The sequence below is a fragment of the Pongo abelii genome, chromosome 6 (assembly GCF_028885655.2).
Source record: "Pongo abelii isolate AG06213 chromosome 6, NHGRI_mPonAbe1-v2.0_pri, whole genome shotgun sequence".
Lineage (NCBI taxonomy): Eukaryota > Metazoa > Chordata > Mammalia > Primates > Hominidae > Pongo > Pongo abelii.
Window position 1 is genome coordinate 16248056 of NC_071991.2, and position 23643 is coordinate 16271698.

The 23643-nt window shown below is 45.6% G+C and overlaps 1 long non-coding RNA gene across 1 annotated transcript in view; it reads right to left on the reverse strand.

The window, feature by feature from the left end:
* The window catches only part of LOC134761711 (uncharacterized), a 167682-nt gene that overhangs the window by 27786 nt on the left and 116253 nt on the right, over positions 1 to 23643 (reverse strand). The window contains exon 4 of the long non-coding RNA XR_010140777.1: positions 7254 to 7380. This is a non-coding gene — a long non-coding RNA (uncharacterized LOC134761711). The remainder of the gene's footprint in view (positions 1 to 7253; positions 7381 to 23643) is intronic.

The window sequence follows — 23643 nt, forward strand, 5'->3', positions numbered from 1 at the left end:
AAATAGACCTGCCATCCCCCCACCATTTTTGTTTAGAAAGCCAGGTGCCCAGCCGGGTGAGGTGGCTCGTGCCTGTAATCCCAGCACTTTGGGAGGCCCAGGCGGGCAGATCACCTGAGGTCAGGAGTTCGAGACCAGCCTGACCAATATGGCGAAACCCCATGTCTACTAAAAAGTACAAAAAAATTATCTGGGCGTGGGGGTGTGCACCCATAGTCCCAGCTACTCGGGAGGCTGAGACAGGAGAATCACTTAAACCCGAGAGGCAGAGGTTGCAGTGAGCCAAGATTGCGCCACTGTACTCCACCCTGGGCGACAGAGCGAGATTCCATCTCAAAAAAAAAAGAAGGCCAGTTGCCCAGTAAAGTGAGGTCCAGGGGCAAAGAACAGCTCGGTGTGGGCTATTCCAGGTCTTCTAGAGAAATATTTTCACCCTGGAAGAATTTTCCTTCATGTCTTTAAAAATCGTATTTTAATTTTTTTAGACGGGCTTTGTTGCCCAGGCTGGGCAGTGCTGCAATCATAGCTCACTGCAGCCTTGAACTCCTGGGCTCAAGGGATCCTTCCCATTAGCCTCCCAAGTAGCTGGGACTATAGCCCCACATGGGGCTAATTTTTAAAATTTTTGTAGACGTTCGGGCACAGTGGCTCATGCCTATAGTACCAGCACTTTGAGAGGCCAAGGCAGGTGGATCACTTGAGGTCAGGAGTTCAAGACCAGCCTGGCCAATATGGTGAAACCCTGTCTCTACTAAAAATACAAAAAAATTAGCTGGGTGTAGTAGTGTGTGTCTGTAATCCCAGCTACTCAGGAGGCTGAGGCAGGAGAATCGCTTGAGCCCAGGAGGCAGAGATTGAAGTGAGCTGAGATCACACCACTGCACTCCAGCCTGGGCGACATAGCGAGACCCCATCTCTAAAAAAAAATTTTTTTTGAGACGTGGTCTCACTGTGTCGCCCAGGCTGGACTTGAACTCGTGGCCTCAAACTCCTGGCCTCAAGTGATCCTCCAGCCTTGGCCTCCCTAAGGGATAGGATTACAGGCTTGAGCCACCACACCCAGCTGATTCATTGGTCATTGCCTTGGCTCATCCCAGATTGATGAGGTCTTCTGACTCCAGAATTGGAGTCCTCTGGGAAAGAGGTAACAGTGGCTACTGAGCCTTGGTTCATTTTTTTGAGACAGAGTCTTGCTCTGTCACCCAAGCTGGAGTGCAGTGGCATGATCTCGGCTCACTGCAACCTCCACCTCCCGGGTTTAAGCGATTCTCCTGCCTCGGCCTCCTGAGTAGCTGGGATTACAGGTGGACACCACCACCCCTGGCTAATTTTTGTATTTTTAATAGAGACGAGTTTTCTCCATATTGGTCAGGCTGGTCTCAAACTCCTGACCTCGTGATCCACCCGCCTCAGCTTCCCAAAGTGCTGGGATTACAGGCGTGAGCCACTGCACCTGGCCAAGCCTTGGTTCTTTGTTCACATCCTGGCGACACATAAAATCTCTGACTCAACTTATTTGGTGGCTATGCTGCTGCTTGAGAACAAAAGTTTCAAATAGCAATAAAATGTTACTTAGCCTGGACTTTTTCTCTGTTTCATTAAAATGACTTAAGCCTTGTGTGTGCTTGGTTGAGGATTTTGGAAACTGAATCTTAGCTTACTCATATAGATACATATTTTTTTTTTCTGTCTCAAACCTGGAGACAAACAAAAGAATGGTTGTATGGAGGAAGCATTGGCTCATTGTCAGGAAAACGTCAGAGAAACTTTCTCAAAGGGAATTAAGTTTTGAGAATAAAGGAAGGGGGTTCCAAGTATAATAGATTGTATGGGAGCGAGATCCCACCACGTGGGAATGCCATGTGCAAAGGTAAACAGGTGGCACAAAGCACAGGACATGGTGTGTTGATGTCAGGGATGGTTGAATCTTAGGATCTAAGGAAGGAGTGGTGAGAGATAAGGCTAGAAGTCGAGAAGTTTCTTGTAACAGCAGACCCAGGATTCATTCTTCCAGCAAGCAATTTTTTCAGCCTCTATTCTGTCTTCTGTCCCACAGGCTGTGGGTGTGTAAATAAGAAGATTCGGTTTTTGTTGTTGTTTTTTGCTTCAAGGAGTGTAAATTCCCCCTCCACCCTCCCCCACAAAACCCAGAGGGGCTCGGATCCCTCCAATGGTATTGGAGAGTTAATAGAGAAAATGTCCTGCAAAATCGTCACATGATCACTGCTGTGTTTTTTTGTTGTTGTTGTTGTTGTTTGTTTGTTTGTTTTTGTTTTTGAGACACAGTCTTGGTCCATTGCCGAGGCTGGAGTGCAGCAGCGTGATCTTGGCTCACTGCAACCTTGTCCCCCTGGGTTCAAGTGATTCTCCTGCCTCAGCCTCCCCAGTAGCTGGGATTACTGGTGCCTGCCTCCACACCCGGCTAATTTTTGTATTTTTAGTAGAGACGGGGTTTCACCATGTTGGCCAGGCTGGTCTCAAGCTCCGGACCTCAAGTGAGGCCCTTCTTGGCCTCCCAAAGTGCTGGGATTACAGGCATGAGCCACCTCGCCTGGCCCAGAGCTTTGTTTTAGAAATGTTGGTGATGCTGGTGTGGAGGATGGACTGGAGGCAGGAGACCCTAGAAGTGGAGAGTCCATTTCAGTGACACAATGAAGAGAATATTTGACTGGGCACGGTGGCTCATGACTGTAATCCCAGCACTTTGAGAGGCCTAGGCAGGAGGACCACTTGAGCCTAGAAGTTCAAGACCAGCCTGGGCAACATAGCGAAACTTGTCTCTATTAAATAAAAAGATAGACTGGGTTGCCGTGGCTCATGCCTGCAATCCCAGCACTTTGGGAGGCCAAGGCGGGCAGGTCACTTGAGGTCAGGAGTTTGAGACTAAAAATACATCTCTACTAAAAATACAAAAAATTACCCAGGCATGGTGGTGCGCACCTGTAATCCCAGCTACTTGGGAGGCTGAGGCAGGAGAATCGCTTGAACCCAGGAGGTGGAGGTTGCAGTGAGCTGAGATCATGCCACTGCACTCCAGCCTGGGTGACAGCGCGAGCCTCCATCTCAATAATAATAATAATAATACTGGAGGCAGATTGGGAGGAACAAAACCAGGGGATAGAATTGGAAGTTGTTTCAGAGCTAGATTTCAGAAGTACGTTGGGAAGAACTTGATGATATTTTATAATCAGTTGGTCACTGGAGGTTAGGGATAAAGGAATGGACAAAGTGAGACGGTCTCAAGTCGTAAGGAAGAGATATATGACACAATATACCAAGACAGGTGATACGGAAGGAAAAATAAGTTTTCAGGGGAAAGGAGAAAGGAGGGTTTGGAAATGTTGAATTAGCTGTGCCTGATGTTCTTACAGAAATATGTCTGGTAAACAGCTGGATGTTGTCAGATGTTCAAGATCCTCTCAGCAGGATTTAAGATACAGATTTATAAGTTATAGGGGAATTTCTCCAAGCAGGGTAAGCAGCAGGAGCTTGAAATGACAACATAGTAAACAGCACTCAGAAAGGAAGGAACAGGACTGACAGTGTGTGGTGGGGAAAAATGGGAGAAGAGAAACTTGAATGAGAAAGTGGTGAGGCCAGGCACAGTGGCTCTCGCCTGTAATCCCAGCACTTAGGAAGGCTGAGGTGGGAGGATCACTTGAGCCACTAAGTTTGAGACCAGCCTGGGAAGCATAGCAAGACCCCGTCTCTACAAAAAATACAAAAAAGTATCTGGTGTGGTGATGTGCACCTGTGGTCCCAGCTACTCGGGAGGCTATGTCGGGAGAATCAGTTGAGTCCAGGAGTTCAAGTCTGCAGTGAACTATGATTGTATCACTGCACTCCAGCCTTGGTGACACAGCAAAACCCTGCCTCAGAAGAAAAATAAGGAAGGAAGGGAAGGGGAGGGGAGGGGAGGGGAGGGAAAGGAAGGGGAGGGAAGGGAAGGGAAGGGAAGGGGGGAAGAAGGAAGGAAGGAGGGAGGGAGGCAGGGAAGGGAGGGAGGGAGGGAAGGAAGGGAAAAAAGAAAGAAAGAAAGAAAAAGAAAGAAAGAGAAAGAAAGAAAGAAAGGAAGGAAGGAAGGAAGGAAAGAAAGAAGGAAGGAAGGAAAGAAAGAAAGAAAAGAAAAAGGGAAAGGAAAGGAAAGGAGAGAGGGAGGAAGGAAAGAAGGAAGGAAGGAAGGAAAGAAGGAAAAAAAAAAGAAGTGGTGAAAGGTAACAAAATCCTTGGAGAGATCTAATCTACAGACAGTGAGAAAGGATATTGGTGGCTAATGCAGGCCATGTCATTGTTGAGATGAACACCGTGGCCACAGACTGAAGGATAGATAACAGTAATTCAGAGAATGATATTAAGAAGCTAGCTAATCGTGGTAACTAACCTTTAGGCTAATGGCTTGAAAGACAGGAAAGGTTGAGAATAGGAATTTTTAAAAATGAAAAGTAGCTGGGTGCGGTGGCTCACGCCTATAATCCTAACACCAGATGGATCGTTTGAGCCTGGGAGTTTGAGACCAGCCTGGGCAACATGATGAAACCCTGTCTATACAAAACATACAAAAATTAGCCGGGCATGGTGGCACACACCTGTGGTCCCAGCTACTCAGTAGGCTGAGGTAAGAAGATCACTTGAGCTTGGGAGATCGAGGTTGCAGTGAGCTGAAATTGTGCCACTGCACTCCAGCCCAGGCAACAGAGTGAAACCCTGTCTCAAGAAAAAGATAAAAAAAAGTGACTGGCCTTACTGTTGAAGCCTTCCCAATGCCATCAGGTGGGAATTTTGACAAAATCATTGTTTTTCTTGGGTAAAACTGCTCAAATGCTGGTAATAAGTGGAGTAAGCTTCTCAATATACATCTCCCATTTCTGTCTGCTTAAAGTGTTGTGTTATGTGACATTATGTGTAATATCTGTGAGCAATGAAATACCTGGAGTGTTGAGTACTCTCTGAAAAAATTTAATTATGCAGAGAAATGGCCTTTCTCACTAAAGAAAATCAGCGCAGGTGAAAGCCCAGCTTCTCCGTTTTTTTTATTTTTAGGTTACGGTGCAGTGGCGTGATCACCGTTCACTGTGGCCTTGAAACCCTGGGCTCAAGTGATCCTCTTGCCTCAGCCTCCTGTGTAGCTCGGACTACAAACACATGCCATGATGCCCAGCTCATTTTATTTTATTTTTTGTAGAGATGGAGTCTTGCTATGTTGCCCAGGCTGGTCTTGAAATCCTGGGCTCAGATAATCCTCCTGCCTCTGCCTCTCCAAGTGCTGAGACTACAGGTGTAAGCCACCATATTTGGCCCAAATTTGGCTTCTTGACTTTTGTGGCCACCAAAGCCTCTGCCTCTTACTAGTCATGTGACAATGGGCTAGCTACTTATTCTCTCTGAGTCTCAGTACTCTTATTTATAAAACAGCAATAATATCACATTATGAGGATGTTTCTGGAGACATGCATTGTGCACCATTAATTTTCTTGGAGCCTGGCAGAGTTAGGCACTCAATAAATGTTGTCTCCCTCTTCCCCATCCCCTACCTGCATTTGATCACCAAGCATTTGATTACTTTGGCCTGAGCGAACTCCCTTAACAAATGTTTCCACCTTAGATGAAAATTAATTCAAAGACAGGGATGGGCAACACATCCTGTAAGGGACTAAGAAAATGGCATTAATTTTGCAAATTAATAAATATGCAAATGGCAGCTTTGCATAGACTAGGCTATATAAGCAGGAGTTAAATTGTGCTGTAAATTATGCAGTGCCATATGGAGCAGATACCCTTCACTTCATATGCAAGGCAGAGAAAGCAGAAGCAGCCCTTGCTGTAATGGCTTCTGAGAGTGAGTGGCATGTTCGTCCAATGGCAAGCCCGGTGCTGAGTCACGCAGCTGATTCTGGAGTGGCAGTGGGAGCCCCATGGCGAACAGGCTGCAACCCAGCTATTGCTGAGAATAGTCTGGTAAAGAACACTCTGTAGTCACCAAGAGGATGGTCACCCACCGGCTCATGTGAGATAGCCACTTGTGCACTGATCGCACCACTTGGGGGAGGTGGCAGGATGGGAGGACTCTCTTGGGTTTCCAGAGCCTGAGCTGGTATCGCCATCATTCCAGCTTCAAGGCAGGTGTGACTGGCCTGGGCAAATGTGGGTTGCTGCTAGATTGATACATCAATCATTAAGAAACAAATAGTCTAAGAATGGTCCAGGTGTTCTGCATTTTGCTAAATAGATGCTGGAGGGCAGCAGTTTCTTGTTGTGATTATTCAGCAGTATCACCCAGGGAACTTTTTAAAAATAGATTCCTGGGCTCCTGCCTCTGGAATTCTCATGCAGCTGGTCTGGGCTGGGATCTGGGAACATGTTTTCTTTTTTTGAGACAGGATCTCACTCTGTCGCCCAGGCTGGAGTGCAGTGGTGCGATCATAGCTCACTGCAGCCTCAACTTCCGGGGCTCACACAATCCTCCCACCTCAGCCTCCTGAGTAGCAGGAACTACAGGCGCACACCACCATGCCTGGCTAATTTTTGTATATTTTTCTAGAGACAAGGTCTTCTTATGTTTCCCCGGGTGTTCTTGAACTTCTGGCCTCAAGCAATCCTCCTGCCTTGGCATCCCCAGTAGCTAGGATTATAGGGTACACCATGACTGTCTAATTTTCAAAAAAAAAAAATTTATAGAGACAGGATCTTGCTATGTTGCCCAGGCTGGTCTTGAGCTTGCAGCCTGAAGCCATTCTCCTGCCTTGGCCTCCCAAAGTGCTGGGATCCACTAGTATTTTCAATGTGGCCTCCCCCTCACTCTTCTGCAAAAAAAGAGGTTTAATTGGCTTATGGTTCTGCAGACTGTACAGGAGGCACGGTGCTGGCATCTGCTCAGCTTCTGGGAAGGCCTCAGGAAACTTACAATCATGGCGGAAGGCAAAGGATAAGTAGATACTTCACGTGGCTGAAGTAGGAGCAAGAGAGAGAGGGAGGAGATGTTATACACTTTTGAAACAAGCAGATCTCATGAGAACTCTGTCATAAGAACAGCACTAAAGGGATGGTGTTAAAGCATTCATGAAAGATCCATCCCCATGATCCAATCACTTCCCACCAGGCCCCACCTCCAACACTGGGGATTACAATTCCACCTGAGATTTGAGTAGGGACACAGACCCAAACCATATCACCTGGACTTATACACTTGGCATGATGGAAAACACCCATTCATAAAACCACACAGAAAACAGTGCCTGCACAACTGTGGGGCTTACCATGCAAACTCAACACTGCAGTAGAAGCATGGGCTTTGTGGTTTTCATGATGTGCCAATAAATCCTGCTTGCTTCATGTTCAATGCTGGAAACTTGGACATAATTCCTCAAGTCTCGGTATCTTTAACTGTAAAATGGGAATGATTAAAAAAGACATGATCTCCCAGAGCAGCTAAGAGGGTTAAAAGAGGAAACACGGCCAGGTGCGGTGGCTCATGCCTGTAATCTCAGCACTTTGGGAGGCCGAGGCAGGCGGATCAGGAGGTCAGGAGATAAGACCATCCTGGCTAACACGGTGAAACCCTCCTGTCTCTACTAAAATTTTGTAAAAAATACAAAAAATTAGCCAGGTATGGCGGCAGGCTCCTATAGTCCCAGCTGCTCGGGAGGCTGAGGCAGGAGAATGGCGTGAACCTGGGAGGCAGAGCTTGCAGTGAGCCAAGATTGCACCACTGCACTCCAGCCTGGGCGACAGAGCGAGACTCCAAAAAAAGAGGAAACACATTTTTTTTTGTTTTTGTTTTTGTTTTTGTTTTTGAGACAGAGTCTCACTCTGCCGCCCAGGCTGGAGTGCAATGGCCCAATCTCAGCTCACTGCAACCTCCGCCTCCCAGGTTTCAGCAATTCTCCTGCCTCAGCCTCCCGAGTAGCTGGGACTACAGCTGCCTGCCACCACACCCGGCTAATTTTTGCATTTTTAGTAGAGGCGGGGTTTCACCGTGTTGGTCAGGCTGGTCTCGAACTCCTGACCCCAGGTGATCCACCCCCATCAGCCTCCTAAAGTGCTGGGATTACAGGCGTGAGCCACCACACCTGGCCTAGGAAACACATTTAAAGGCAGAAGGGGTTTAAGGAGGTAACAAGGTGTTTTAAGTAATTAAGTAATTAAGACTATGTCCTGAGCCCAGTCTGCCTCTATAAAGCATCCACTGAATGCGGCTGCTGTTTCTATCCTCTGAGCCAACCCTTTTCTACTTGGCAGGGCTTCATATCCTCTCTAAAGCCTGAGATCCTGCCCCTCCGCATCTCATTTCCGGGCTAAACATTTCCATGGATCCATGAGAGCTGGCTGTGTTTGCCATCCCTGGAGATATCTCATTTTACAGCTGGGCAAACCCCAGCATGCACAGTTCGTGTCTTTGAAAAGTCGTGCCGTTATAGAAATGTCTAGGCAGCAGGTGGCAAAATGGTGTTGTTATCGGAACCACATAGATAATCACGCCTTGCTACTAATCATTCTCCATCTCTTTTGCGTTTTGTAATTTACAAGGGCCTTCCATGTCCATTACCCCACCCCACCCTTCCAGCAACCGGTGCGAGGTGATTGAGTACGGAGATGCTAGCCAAGCCCTTGGACAGCACGCTGTCCTTTTCAAAGCACTTCTACTCCCGTTATCTCACTGGATCTCCCTCACACCCTCAGAAGATGGAAACTGCGGGAATGATCAGAAGAAGAAACCAGGAAACAGAGAGAGCACTTGCTGGCAAAGATCCCATACAGCCAATGACTACATCCAGGCCTGGACTCAGATGCAGCCTCGCCTAACACCGTGGGCTGATTCCTAGACATAAAATCCACTGCCCCTACCACTCCTTTCCTAAACAAGTGGATTTTCTTTCCCTCCTTCTTTCTTTCTTTTCTCTTTCTTTCCTTCTTTCTTTCTTTCTTTCTCTTTCTTTCTTTCTTTCTTTCTTTTTCTTTCCTTCCTTCCTTCCTTCCTTCCTTCTTTCCTTCCTTCCTTCCTTCCTTCCTTCCTTCCTTCCTTCCCTCCCTCCCTCTCTCCCTCTCTTGCTCTTTCTTTCTTTCTTTCCTTTTTTTTGAGACAGGGTCTCACTCTGTCACCCAGACCAAGTGCAATGGCATGATCACAGCTCACTGCAGCCTTGACCTTTCCTGGCCCAAGTGATCCTCCTGCCTCAGCCTCCCAAATAGCTCAGACTGCAGGCATGCACCACCAAATCAGGCAGTTTTTTTTTCTTTTTTTCCTTTTTTTTTTTGAGGCGGAGTCTCCCTCTGTTGCCCAGGCTGGAGTGCAGAGGCACGATCTCAGCTCACTGCAACCTCCGCCTCCTGGCTTCAAGTGATTCTCATGCCTCAGCCTTTCGAGTAGCTGGGATTACAGGCACGTCCCACCACGCACAGCTAATTTTTTTGTATTTTTAGTAGAGATGGGGTTTCGCCATGTTGACCAGGCTGGTCTTGAACTCCTGACCTCGGGTGAACCACCCGCCTTAGCCTTCCAAAGTGCTGGGATTACAGGCATGAGCTCCTGCACCACATTCTTTAAGCTATTATAAAATATACACTTAAGTTATTATTGATTATAGTCACCCTATTGTGCTATGAAATACTAGGTCTTGTTTGTTCTTCAATTTTTTTTGTAACCATTAACTATTTCCTCTTGCCCCCAACCAAACTTATTTTTGGAAGCTTCATCCTATGATATATAAAAATGTACCATATCCTGCAATAAACACTGACACACACACAAAGACGTGTATGTATGTAGGTCAGTGGGTTGCAGTTGGTTTGTTACCTTAAGATCTGTAAACAAGGGCTGGCGTGGTGACTCACACCTGTAATCCCAGCACTTTGGGAGGCCGAGGCGGGTGGATCACCTGAGGTCAGGAGTTCAAGACCAGCCTGAGCAACATAGAGAAACCTTGTCTCTACTAAAAATACAAAATTAGCCGGGCATGGTGGCACACACCTGTAATTCCAGCTACTTGGGAGGCTGAGGGAGGAGAATCGATTGGTGGAGGTGGAGGTTGCAGTGAGCCCAGACAGAGCCACTGCCCTCCAGCCTCCAGCCTCCAGCCTGGGCAACAAGAGTGAAAACTCCATCTCAACCACAACATCAATAAAAGATCTGTAAACATTTAATTAGACATGTATATTAATGTTTGGCTTTGTAGTTTTCTTCTCACATTTTGGGACCATTTGGGAAACTCTGTCTCAGGTGCGGCTATGAGGCTCTACGGGGTTCTTTGTTTTCTGCCAAAGCATTCTGGTGTGCTTTTCCATATGCTTAACGCGATAGCTCAGGATGTCTGCACAAGTGACTTCACTCCTCGGGGACTTTCCTCCTTCTTACATCTGTGTGCCTGAGGCTAGAGTCTCCCTCCTGAGCTGCTCCCATCTGCATCAGCAGATCGCGGGGCCTGTGGCACGGCTGTCTCCTGAGGTCCTCTTTCAGCATCACCCTGGTGAAAGTATTCATCTCTCTCTGATGTTAGATTCTTTGTTTTGGGAATCCCAGACCTTCCACTTTCTTAGTGCACTCCCTCATGTTAGCAAAACAACATCATATAGGGGAATTCTCTCTCTCTCTCTTCTGTTTTTTAGATGGGATCTTGCTGTGTTGTCCAGGCTGGTCTCGAACTCCTGGACTCAAGCCATCTGCCTGCCTTGGTCATATAGGGAAGTCTTGAGAAAGGTGCTTTAAAGTGTGGGAAGTCTTTTCCTTTTATTTTTAGGTGTCTCTTTTGTTCTCAATAATCTCAATAAGATGTATTTGTGTCTGTGTGTGTAAGGACATATTTGTGTCCTCATACACATGGACATAAATATGCCTTCACCCTCTCCCTTCCCAACACACACATTAAGAGGTTTGTTTTATAAATGTAGAATAATAGACATTGGAGACCTAAAAAGGTGAGGGGGTATGTTGGGGGGAGTAAGCATTGAAAAATTACTTATTACTATTACTATTTAGGTACTATTTTTTTTTTTTTTTTGAGACGGAGTCTCACTCTGTCCCCAGGCTGGACTGCAGTGGCGCAATCTCGGCTCACCGCAACTTCCAACTCCAGGGTTCAAGTGATTCTCCTGCCTCAGCCTCCCGAGTAGCTGGGATTACAGGCATACACCACCATGCCCATCTAATTTTTGTATTTTTAGTAGAGATGGGGTTTCATCATGTTGGCCAGGATGGTCTTGATCTCCTGACCTCATGATCCACCCGTTTTGTCCTCCCAAAGTGCTGGGATTACAGGCATGAGCCACCGAGACTGGCCTGGGCACTATTACTAATGGTACCCAAATTACTATTTTAGCAATGGCTGAACTAAAAGTCCAGACTTCATCACTATGTAATATATGCATGTAAGAAACCTACACTTCTGACCCTTAAATAGATAAACATTTTTTAAAATTACTGTGTGCCCCAAGAATAGGTACAATTATTATTTTTCAATTTAAAAAATTAAAAATATAGGCCAGGCGAGGTGGCTTATGCCTGCAATCCCAGCACTTTGGGAGGCCAAGGTGGTTGGATCACCTGAGGTCAGGAGTTCAAGACCAGCCTGACCAACATGGTGAAACCCCATCTCTACTAAAAATATAAAAATTAGCCGGGCATGGTGGCTCCCAACTGTAATCCCAGCTATTTGGGAGGCTGAGGCAGGAGAATCGCTTGAACCCAATAGGTAGAGGTTGCAGTGAGCCAAGATGGCACCACTGCATTCCAGCCTGGACGACAAAGTGAGACTCTGTCTCCAAAAATAAAATAAAATAAAATATAAAAAATACCCCTCCCCCATAGAGTTTTGTTTTATAAAATGACAGTTTTGATCTTGGATTCTATTTACATTTTTCTTGAAACAATCTAATTTGCCTCAAGGCAATGTAGATGACTTTGACTATTGTAAGGCGTATACAAGTAAAGGTATGGGAAATAAAGCAGAAAAATGAATGTTATAGAGTGAATTGTGTACCCCGCACCAAGATTCAGATGTTGAAGCCTTAACCTGCAATGCGATTGTATTTGGAGATAAAGTCTTCAAGGAGGTAATTACATTTACACAAGGTCATAAGGGTGGAGCTCTAATCCAATAGGCCTAGGGTCTTTATAAGAAGAAAAAAGGCCAGGCATGGTGGTTCACATCTGTAATCCCAGCACTTTGGGAGGCTGAGGCGGGCGGATCACCTGAGGTCAGGAGTTTGAGACCAGCCTGACTAACATGGTGAAACCCCGTCTCTATTAAGAATACAAAAATTAGCTGGGCATGGTGGCACACGCCTGTAATCCCAACTACTCGGGAGGCTGAGACGTGAGAATTGCTTGAACCTGGGAGGCAGAGGTTTCAGTGAGCCGAGATTGCACCACTGTACTCCAGCCTGGGTGACAGAGCAAGAGTCCATCCCAAAAATAAAAAAAAAAAAGAAGAAGAAGAAGAGACACCAGATACCAGCGACGTGCACAGAGAGAAAGGGTCATCTGAGAACACAGTCTGCAAGCCAAGGAAAGAGGCTTTGAGAGAAAGCACAAAAATAAGTGTTACAGAGTGATTGTGTCTCCTGCCCCAAGATTCAGATGTTGAAGGCTTAACCTGCAATATGATTGTATTTGGAGATAAGGTTTTGTTTTTTGTTTTGTTTTGTTTTTTGAGACAATGTTTCACTCCAGTCACCCAGACTGGGGTGCAGTGGCACCATCTCGGCTCACTTCAATCTTTGTCTCTCAGGTTCAAACGATCCTCCTGCCTCAGCCTCCCAAGTAGCTGGGACTACAGGCACACACTACTGTGCCAGGCTAATTTTTGTGGTTTTTTGTAGAGATGGGGTTTTTCCATGTTGGCCAGTCTGGTCCTGAACTCCTGATCTCAAGTGATCCACTGGCCTCAGCCTTCCAAAGTGCTGGGATTACAGGCGTGAGCCACTGGTTCCCCGCCAACATAAAGTCTTCAAGGAGGTAATTAAGTTTACATGAGGTCATAAGGTTGGAGCTCTAATGGTATTAGGACTTAGTGTCCTTATAAGAAGAAGAGGCCGGTTGCAGTGGCTCACGCCTGTAATCTCAGCACTTTGGGAGGCCGAGGGGGGCGGATCACCTGAGGTCAGGAGTTCAAGACCAGCCTGACCAACATGGAGAAATCCAATCTCTACTAAAAATACAAAATTATCCGGGCGTGGTGGTGGGTGCCCGTAATCCCAGCTACTCAGGAGGCTGAGGCAGGAGAGAATTGCTTGAACCCGGGAGACAGAGGTTGCGGTGGCCAAGATCGTGCCATTGCCATTGCACTCCAGCCTGGGCAACAAGAGCGAAACTCTGTGTCCAAAAAAAAAAAAAAAAAAAAAAAAATAAGACGAAGAAGAAGAGCTCTATGCACACAGAGCAAAGTCCATCTGAGGACAGTCTGCAAGCCGAAGATGTAAGCCTTGGGGAAAAGCAACCCTACTTGCACCTTGATATCAGACTTCCAGCCTTCAGAGCTGGGGAAATACATTTCTGTCGTGTAAACCACGCAGTTGGTGGTATTTTGTTACAGCTGTCCTAGCAGAATAATACAATGAGCATTTTAAGATTTGTAATTTCACTCTGTGGTAGTATGTATTCAATACACATCTTATCTGATGCTGAGAGAAATTCACTGAAATAGTTAAAAATAAATAAATAAAAATAAAAATAAGGGCCTTGAGGTGGCTCACATCTGTAAACCCAGCACTTTGGAAGTCTGAGGCCGGAGGATTGCTTGAGCCCAGCTGGGAGTTTGAGACCAGCCTGGACAACATAGTAAGACCCCATCTCTACAAAAACATAATCAAATAAGCCAGGTGTGATGGCTGGCAGGTGCCTGTAGTCCCAGTTACTCAGGAGGCTGACGTGGGAGGATCGCTTGAATCCAGGAAGCAGTGAGTTGTGGTGGTGTGCCATTGCACTCCAGTCTAGGCAACAGAGCAAGGCTCTGTTTCAATCAATCAATCAAGCAATCAATCAATAAAGCATCCCACTAAGAGACATATTTCCAAGAATGATCAGGACCAGCTGAACAGCTGAAAAGCAGCCTCCTGTAAACGCTTTCTTCCCTAGTAGGTGCACAGCTCCCTGGGGTCTTCTAACCCGTAGATCTCACCTGCCTGTCTGGATCTGCTGGGTGAGTGTTCTTTGTGCTGGTGGGTTGCAGCGTTTGTGTCTTCTGCTGTGATGGAGTGATTTGGGAGCTAGGGAATGCCCGCGTGTCATTGATTTGTCATTTGAAAGTTAAATCACAGACCTGGATGGTGGCCAGGAGTTGGGGCTGGCTCTCCCCTCTTCTTCCTTTCGTTTTACGTACCTGTGTTTCGACTGATAAGTTGCAGTGCTCCCTGCTGCATTTCACAAATAATCCGGCAAATCCTTGAGATGTATTTTAACGATTGATTAGAAAAGTCAATGTTGTACACAAAGGATTAAAAAAAAGAAATATTTGGAATCTACTTAAGTACCTGTTATCGCAAAGACAGTCTGGACTGCTCCAAATTTATATGCCACAGACAACACGAGAAGGAAAATTTCTTTTTATACATTGCATAGTCTATATAACAGAAGGAACATGAACTGGCCCCCAAATGACATTAATCCTACCCTGTTTCTATCTACTGGTCAATGGTGTGACCTTGATTAATTTGTTTAACCTCCTCAAATCCCCGTTTAGTTATTTTTTTCTTATACTAAAGAAACGCATATGGCTTCAGGATTCCTCAAGGATCTAGAACCAGAAATACCATTTGACCCAGCAATCCCATTACTGGGTATAGGCCCAAAGGATTATAAATCATTCTGCTATAAAGACACACGCACGTGTATGTTTAATGCAGCACTGTTCACAACAGCAAAGACTTGGAACCAACCCAAATGCCTATCAAGGACAGACTGGATTAAGAAAATGGGCACATATACACCATGGAATAATATATAGCCATAAAAAAGAATGAGTTCATGTCCTTTTCAGGGACATGGATGAAGCTGGAAACCATCATCCTCAGCAAACTAACACAGGAACAGAAAACCAAACAGCGCATGTTCTCACTCACAAGTGGGAGTTGAACAATGAGAACACATGGACACAGGGAGGGGAACATCACACACCAGAGCCTGTCGGGGATAGGGGGAAAGGGGAGGGAGAGCATTAGGACAAATACCTAATGCATGCGGGGCTTAAAACCTAGATGATGGGTTGATAGATGCAGCAAACCACCATGGCACATGTATACCTATGTACCAAACCTGCACATTCTGCACATGTATCCCAGAACGTAAAGTAAAATAATAAAAAGAAAAAAATGCATAACATAAAACTTAACCTTTTTTTCTTTTTTTTTTTTGTTTGAGATGGAGTCTCGCTCTGTCGCCCAGGCTGGTGTGCAATGGTGCGATCTCAGCTCCCTGCAACCTCTACTTCCTGGGCTCGAGTGATTCTCCTGCCTCAGCCTCCTGAATATCTTAACCATGTTTAAGTGTATAGTAGCATTAACTACAAGTATGGTATTATGCAAAAATCCCTGGAATTTTTTTGTCCTGCAAAACTGAAACTCTAAACCCATTGAACAACTTTTTCTCCCTTCTCCTCTCTGCCCCTGGCAACTGTCATTCTACTTTTCATTTCCAAAAAGCTAGACTTTTTTTTGTCATTATTAATAAGACCCATCTACAAAAAGAGAGACGCCATTCCAAACTTTCCTGCCTCCAGTCTTTGTTGTGAGGCAATGCTGAGTCAAGGTTAATGAAATTGCTCTGGAAGCAAAATCACTCTTCGAGTGCCAGTGGTTATTTAAAACATGAGCCCGCCTCACCAAGTTAGGTAAGGAGGATCTTGATGTAAATCCGGCATTAGGCTTAAAAAGTCTAACAATCTGGTTATTTGGAGATACGCAGAATTTCTTATTGTGTTTGTACACTCACAGTTTTGAGGAGAACTGGAAAAAGAGATTGAAACGTTGTGTTTCTGGGAAACCTCTTATTTTAAATATAGATAAGCAAATGTTAAGTTGAAAATTATTCTAGCTGGGGCCGGGCGCAGTGGCTCACGCCTGTAATCCAAGCACTTTGGGAGGCAGAGGCAGGCGGATTGCCTGAGGTCAGGAGATCAAGACCAGGCTGGCCAATATGGCAAAACCCTGTCTCTGCTAAAAATACCAGATTTATCCGGGGAGTGGTGGCGGGGGCCTGTAGTCCCAGCTACTTGGGAGCCTCAGGCAGGAAAATGAATCGCTTGAACCCGAGAGGCAGACGTTGCAGTGAGTCAAGATCGCGCCACTGCACTGCAGCAGTTTGAGAGGTCGAAGCGGGAAGATCACCTGAGGTCAGGAGTTCAAGACCAGCCTGGCCAACATGGTGAAACCCCATCTCTACTAAAAATACAAAAATTAGCCGGGGGTGGTTGCGCCTTCCTGTAGACCCAGCTAGTCGGGAGGCTGAGGTGTGAGAATCGCTGGAACTGGGAGGCAGAGGCTGCAGAGAGCCGCAATTGCCTGCTGCACTCCAGCCTGGGGGATAGAGCAAGACTCTGTCACAAAAAAAAAAAAAAGAAAAGAAAGAAAACTGACTTAGACTTTCATCTTTGTTTATCCTGGTTCAGTTCTTATTATATTGCAATCATTGTAGTTTGACCTTTGTCACCTGTCACTTTGGTCAGCTGATTTCCAAAAACTGTGAAGATGCCTTGGTGAACGCACGAAGGAAACGCTTCAACTTTGAGTTCCAGTTATTTATTTATCTATTTTTTTAGACGGAGTCTCACTCTGTCACCAGGCTAGAGTGCAGTGGCACGATCTCGGCTCACTACAACCTCCATCTCCTGGGTTCAAGCGATGCTTCTGCCTCAGCCTCCTGAGCAGCTGGGATTACAGGCACCTGCCACCATGCCTGGCTAAGTTTTGTATTTTTAGTAGAGACGGGATTTCAACATCTTGGCCAGGCTGGTCTTGAACTGCTGACTGCAGGTGGTCTGCCTGCCTCGGCCTCCCAAGGTGCTGGGATTACAGGCATGAGCCACCGCGTCAGGCCCATAGTTCATCCTTTAAAATTAATCTATTTTTGTGTTTTGTAATGTATACAACATATTAGTACTTGGGTACATGTAAATAATTTCTAAATAAAAATATACATATATTGAAGTGTAATGTGTCTTTTAAAATTTAATGTTATTTTTAACTTATGGCATGCACCAACAAAAGCTTCAAAGGCCAATAACTGATTTCCGGTGTCATTCAGTTCTCCAGAGAAAGAGAACTGATAGGATTTATTTATCTCTTTCTCTCTCTCCTAGGGATGAGTATTATGAGAGAGAGAGAAACAGAGAGAATGTAAGATATTGGCTTATATGGGCCAGGCACGGTGGCTCACACCTGTAATCCCAGCACTTTGGGAGGTGGAGGAGGGTGGATCACCTGAGGTCAGGAGTTCGAGACCAGCCTGGCCAACATGGTGAAACCCTGTCTCTACTAACAATAAAAAAATTAGCCAGGCATGGTGGCAGGCGCCTGCAATTCCAGCTACTGGAGAGGCTGAGGCTGGAGAATTGCTTGAACCCAGGAGGTGGAGGTTGCAGTGAGCCGAGATCATGCCACTGCCCTCCAGCCTGGGCAATAAGAGTGAGACTCAATCTAAAAAAAAAAAAAGAAAAAAAAGAGAAGAAATTGGCTTATATGATTATAGGAACTGGCAAGTCCAAAATCTGTAAGGGCAGGCTGGAAGCTAACTGGGGCAGAATTTGTCTGTTACAGTCTTGAGGTAGAGTTTTTTCTTCTCCAGAAAACCTCAGTTTTATTCTTTTTTTTTTTTTTTTTAATGGAGTTTCCTTCTTGTTGCCCACACTGGAGTACAATGGCACTATCTCAGCTCACCACAACCTCCGCCTCCTGGGTTCAAGCGATTCTCCTGCCTCAGCCTCCCAAGTAGCTGGGATTACAGGTTCCTGCCATTATGCCCAGCTAATTTTTTGTATTTTTAGTACAGACAGGGATTTTGCCATGTTGGCCAGGCTGGTCTCGAACTCCTGACCTCAGGTGATTCACGTGCCTCGGCCTCCCAAAGTTCTGGGATTAGAGGCATTAGCCATCGCACCCAGACCTCAGTTTTATTCTTAAGGCCTTCAACTGATTGAAAAAGGCTCCGCCATATCACAGACTTTACTTAAGTCCATTTCACTTAAGTCTACTTTAACGTCAACAGGCGTGAGTCAGGCATGGTGACTCACGCCTGTAATCCCAGCACTTTGGGAGACTGAGGTGGGAGGATCACCTGAGTCCAGGAGTTCGAGAACAGCCTGGTCAACATGTTGAGCCCCTGCCTCTACTAGAAATGCAAAAATTAGCTGGGCACAGTGGTGTCTGCCTGCAATCTCAGCTACTCAGGAGGCTGAGGCAGGAGAATCGCTTGAACCCGAGAGGCGGAGGTTGCAGTGAGCTGAGATTGCACCACTGCACTCCAGCCTGGGCAACAGAGCAAGACTCTGTCTCAAAATAAATAAATAAATAAATAAATAAATAAATAAATAAATAAAAAGTAAAGTCGATGATCGTAGTTGTTAATCACATCCACAAGACACCTTCACAGAAACACCTAGATTAGTGTTTGATTCCATAAGTGGGTACCACAGCCTAAGCAGGTTGACACATAAAACTCACCATCACCCTATCCTATTGCCAGGTTCCCTAAATTGGCATCCCAACTCTAGTCTGCACCTGTTCTGAGCGCCTTCCATGCCATTTCCAGGCTCAGCTTACTAAAGGAAATCTCTGGCCAGGTTTCTCCTCTGCTTAACTTCCACCACCCCCAGATAAAGACCAAGACTGACATCTGCTCCTCTTTAGACTGTGGTCCAAGCTCTCCCTACCCCTTGCCCCTGGCTTTCTGTCAACATAAACATCTCATTCATGCTCACTCTTGCTCCCTGCTGCTCTCCATCCATCGCACCCCCATGCCTGGGCTTTTCTGTTACTGTGCCCTGTATTAGGCCATACTTGCTTTGCTATAAAGAAATACCTGAGACCGGGTAATTTATAAGAAGAGAGGTTTAATTGGCTCCTGGTTCTGCAGGCGGTATAGGAAGCATGGCGGGATCTGCTTTCGGGAAGGTCTGAGGGAGCTTTCAATAACGGCAGGAGGCAAAGGGGGACGCAGGCACTTCACATGGCTGGAGAAGGAGCAAGAGCGGGAAGAGGGGTGGGAGCGGTGCTACACACTTTTAAACCACCAGATCTCGAGATAACTCACTATCAAGAGAACAGCGCCAAGTGGTTGGTGTTAAACCATTCATGAGAAATCCACCTTCATGACTCAATCACTTCCCACCATGCCTCACCTCCAACTTTGGGAATTACGATTGAAAACGAGATTTGGGTGTTGACACACATCCAAACCATATTATGGCCCCTGAAAACATGCCATTCCCATCAGGTGTCACATCTTCTTGTGGCTTTACCTGTCAAAATCCTACACTCTTCAATCAATATGTCCACTCTCCAACCTTATCTTACTCTGAAATGGGCTTCTTCCACTGTATTGCTGGGGCTCAGTTAATGTATTCCTTCTCCTGGCATCAGCTAGAAATTGCAAATACGAATTAAATAGATGGCAGAGTGTGAGAAGATATTCCCAATGCCTAAAACAGTCAAGGGAATAATTTCTAGAATATACAAAGAAATCCTGCAAACCAACAACAACAAGAAAAAGGACAAAAAAAATAGAAAAATATTTCTATTGCCTAATATATTTCAAGGCAATTCACAGAAGAACGAGCTCTGGTAGGCAAAAAGAATATAGATAAATACTTAAATAAATGAAAAGTAGAACAGCATTGAGATGCTGTCTTATAATAGCCCAGATGGCAAAAATTAGAAAGACAGGTAATACCAAATATTGTATAGGAGGTGGCTGACTTCATGTCTTTCTCTGTCTTTACCTATCACTCTATTGATTTTATTGAATTCCTTAGCTCAGCTTTGTCTCTGAACCCTACATATGCAAATCCAACCCATTTTAGATATCTCTGCTTCAAAGTTCCATTGGTTAGTTAAATACAACATGTCCCATACTGAACCTGTGCTATGCTTCTCTAAATGTGTTTCTCCTCCTCTGTGTCCTGTCCCAAAGAGCCACCCATCATTCTCTACTCTACCTAAGTCATTCAAGTCCCTGGCTCCTCCTCATTGTCTGTGACAAAGTCCTGTATATTTTCCAGCTAAAGTGTAGCAGATATCTGTTCCCCATGTTCCATTTTTTTTTTTTTTTAGATGGAGTCTTGCTCTGTCACCAGGCTGGAGTGCTGTGGTGTGATCTCAGCTCACTGCCAACTCCAATTCCCTGGTTCAAGCGATTCTCCTGCTTCAGCCTCCCGAGTAGCTGGGATTACAGGTGCACACCACCACGCCAAGCTAATTTTTGTATTTTTAGTAGAGACAGGATTTCACCATGTTGGCCAGGATGGTCTCGATCTCCTGACCTCATGATCCGCCCGCCTCAGCCTCCTAAAGTGCTGGGATTGCAGGTGTGAGCCACCACGCCGGGCCTCCATACTTTACAAATGTGACCCTAGCTCAAGCCACTCTCATTTCTTGCCTGAACTACTGAAATTGTTTGTCATTTGTTTTCTCTCCTTACAATCTTGCTAGCTAATATAATACTGACAGATTTCTAAGAATATGGCCCACTCCATGACCTGAAAACACTTGCCTTTCTCTCTGGTGGGATGGAAGGACATGTGAGCAAATCATTACAATCCTATCCCATGAGAGGCTTGCAATGAGGGAGGGGAGAAGCGTAGTAACCACGGGAGCAGGGAGGAAGACTGGCCAATCCTACCACCCACCCATCTCTCAAAAACCATGCAAGCGATCTTCCTAAAACGCAGGTCTCACCAAATGCCCCAGTCTTTAAACTTTCCAAAGGCTGCTTTTAGGATGAACCCCTTGACACAATGTAAGCCCATGCATGGACAGTCTTTGCCTACTTGTATAAATTTTTTCTTTCTTTTTTTTCTTTTGAGACGACGTTTCGCTCTTGTTGCCCAGGCTGGATGGAGTGCAATGGTGCGATCTCAGCTCACCACAACCTCCGCCTCCCGGGTTCAAGCAATTCTCCTGCCTCAGCCTCCCGAGTAGCTGGGATTACAGGCATGCGCCACCACGTCCAGCTAATTTTGTATTTTTAGTAGAGACGGGGTTTCTCCGTGTTGGTCAGGCTGGTCTCGAACTCCTGACCTCAGGTAATTCATCCTCCTTGGCCTCCCAAAGTGGGGGATTACAGGCATGAGCCACCACACCCGCCCTTTGTATAACTCTTTTACAAATTCTTGGGCAATGATAGACTACTCATAATATTCAACACACACACAAACCATCCTTTCTATTCCCCTTTGATGGACCAACCTTTACAAACTGCTTTAAATTGAATGTTAATTTGAGTTGGTAAAAAAAAAAAAAAGTTCCAGTTTGGATGAAGTTGCATTTAAAATATTTCCAGTTGCCTCCTGTCACTTCCTTGATCAAGGAGGTAAATAATAATGCAACACACATTACGGTCATGAAATGCCAGCAGTGTGCAATGCATTATACTAAACATTATGGGGAAGGCAAAGAGAATTTAGCCAAACTCAACCACGTGCTCTCTCCCAATCTCCCCAACTCCACATCAATAAGCTGTCTCTAGACAGACTTGCAAGCTCTCTGTCCTTTCATCACTCCACACTGAACTCCTGCATCACCCATGCAGCACGATTCCTTCCTATTCTATGTTATTCCTGCTTATGTACACAGCCAATCCCTGCCCATGTTCAGAGTCTGATCTCCTTTAATGTAGGGGTGCTCTCTGATTTATCTTTGTATGGTGTCCGGCACAACAGTCTACTACTGAATAAATTCACTGAATTAATGAGAAATAGTTCTTGTTTTCTTTTTTTCTTTTTCTTTCTTTTTTTTTTTTTTTTGAAACAGAGTCTCGCTCTGTTGCCCAGGCTGGAGTGCAGTGGCATGATCTTGGCTCACTGCAACATCTCCCTCCTCGGTTCAAGCGATTCTCCTGTCTCAGCCTCCTGAGTAGCTGGGAGTCCAGGTGCCCACCACCATGACTGGCTAATTTTTGTATTTTTAGTAGAGATGGGGTTTCACTATGTTGGCCAGGCTGGTCTCGAACTCCTGACCTCAAGTGATCCACCTGCCTCAGCCTCCCAAAGTGCTGGGATTACAGGCATGAGCCACTGCGGCCAACCAATACTTTTTGTTTTCTAGGAGCTCACAAATTGTCTACTGACTATGATATTAAGAGCAAATTTTCCAGCAAAGATGTCAGAGTCTTCTGGAACTAGGCACTGCCTTACCTGTTCAGCTGGCCTGACTCATTCATTCACTTAAACAATGTTCATTGAGATGGATAGTAAAGACATACATTCAGAACCTACCCCACGCTAGGCCCAGCTCTAAGATGCTCAGGATAAAATAATAATTAAAAAAAAGATTGGATGTGACCCTTGCCCTACTAGCATGTATAGGAGAAAGAGGCTACCAACCCTAAATAAATGAACAATAATTACAAATTGTGAAAAGCTCTATGAGAGAAACAAGTGGTGTCTCATGAGAGAACTTAGAGTGGGGCGCTCAGCTATTCTCCTGGCTGGAATGTTCATTGACCTCTCTCTGCCAATCTGAACCCCAGATCTCTTTAAACCCATGGCTGAGTTCTGGGAAGTCTTCCCTGATTACCGCAAGCCCTGCCTGACTCCTGAAACATTTACTATGTGCACCACAAAATACGCATAACTCTTCCAGCCAAGAAAGCTGCATTGGAGCCTGTGACACATGCTTATCTAGTACACGAGCTACTGAGGTGATCACTGTAGCCACCAGGTCTCCAGTCATCCATCATGCAAGCCCTTCCATGCTAATAGAACCAGGCTCATGGGCAAAACAGGGCAATTTCTGGGATCTTTTTGTATACTCATTTAGCGGCGGAGAGAAAGGTCCCATCCACCGCAGCCACCCCGAAGGCACGATCACAGTAAGGTGATTGCAAAGTTCTATATCCATCCGTCTAACTTGCCCTTTCTTGACCCTGCCTTGACTCATCCTCCCTTGGAGATAGCCATAAATAATCTTTCTTCCCTTTCCCGCTGTCTCTACCTCATGTTGAAGACTTTACTCATGATTAACTCATTTGTAATGGCTCAGTCATTCCTTGTTGATGCTTGGGATAGGTCGCTTATTTCCCAAAAGCCTAACAGACTCTTCTCCTGGAATTATACCGCTTGGATGGGTCTATTTGGCAAGGCAATGGGCAGTTTCGTATGAAGACCATCACACAAGGCAACCATGATAAACAGTTGGGAGGTGAGAGTGCAGGGGTCTGAAGAACACTAATGCTTGAGATACCATAGATCACGTTTTATATTTATTAATTTTAAGCATTCCTGTAACATAATATCATGTTCCGAATTGGTGGGTTCTTGGTGTCGCTGACTTCAAGAATGAAGCCCCCGTCTCACAGTGAGTGTTACAGTTCTTAAAGATGGTGTATCCGAAGTTTTTTCTTTCAGATGTTCATGTGTGTCCAGAGTTTCTTCCTTCTGGTAGGTTCGTGGTCTTGCTGACTTCAGGAGTGAAGCCACAGACCTTCAAGGTGAGTGTTACAGCTCT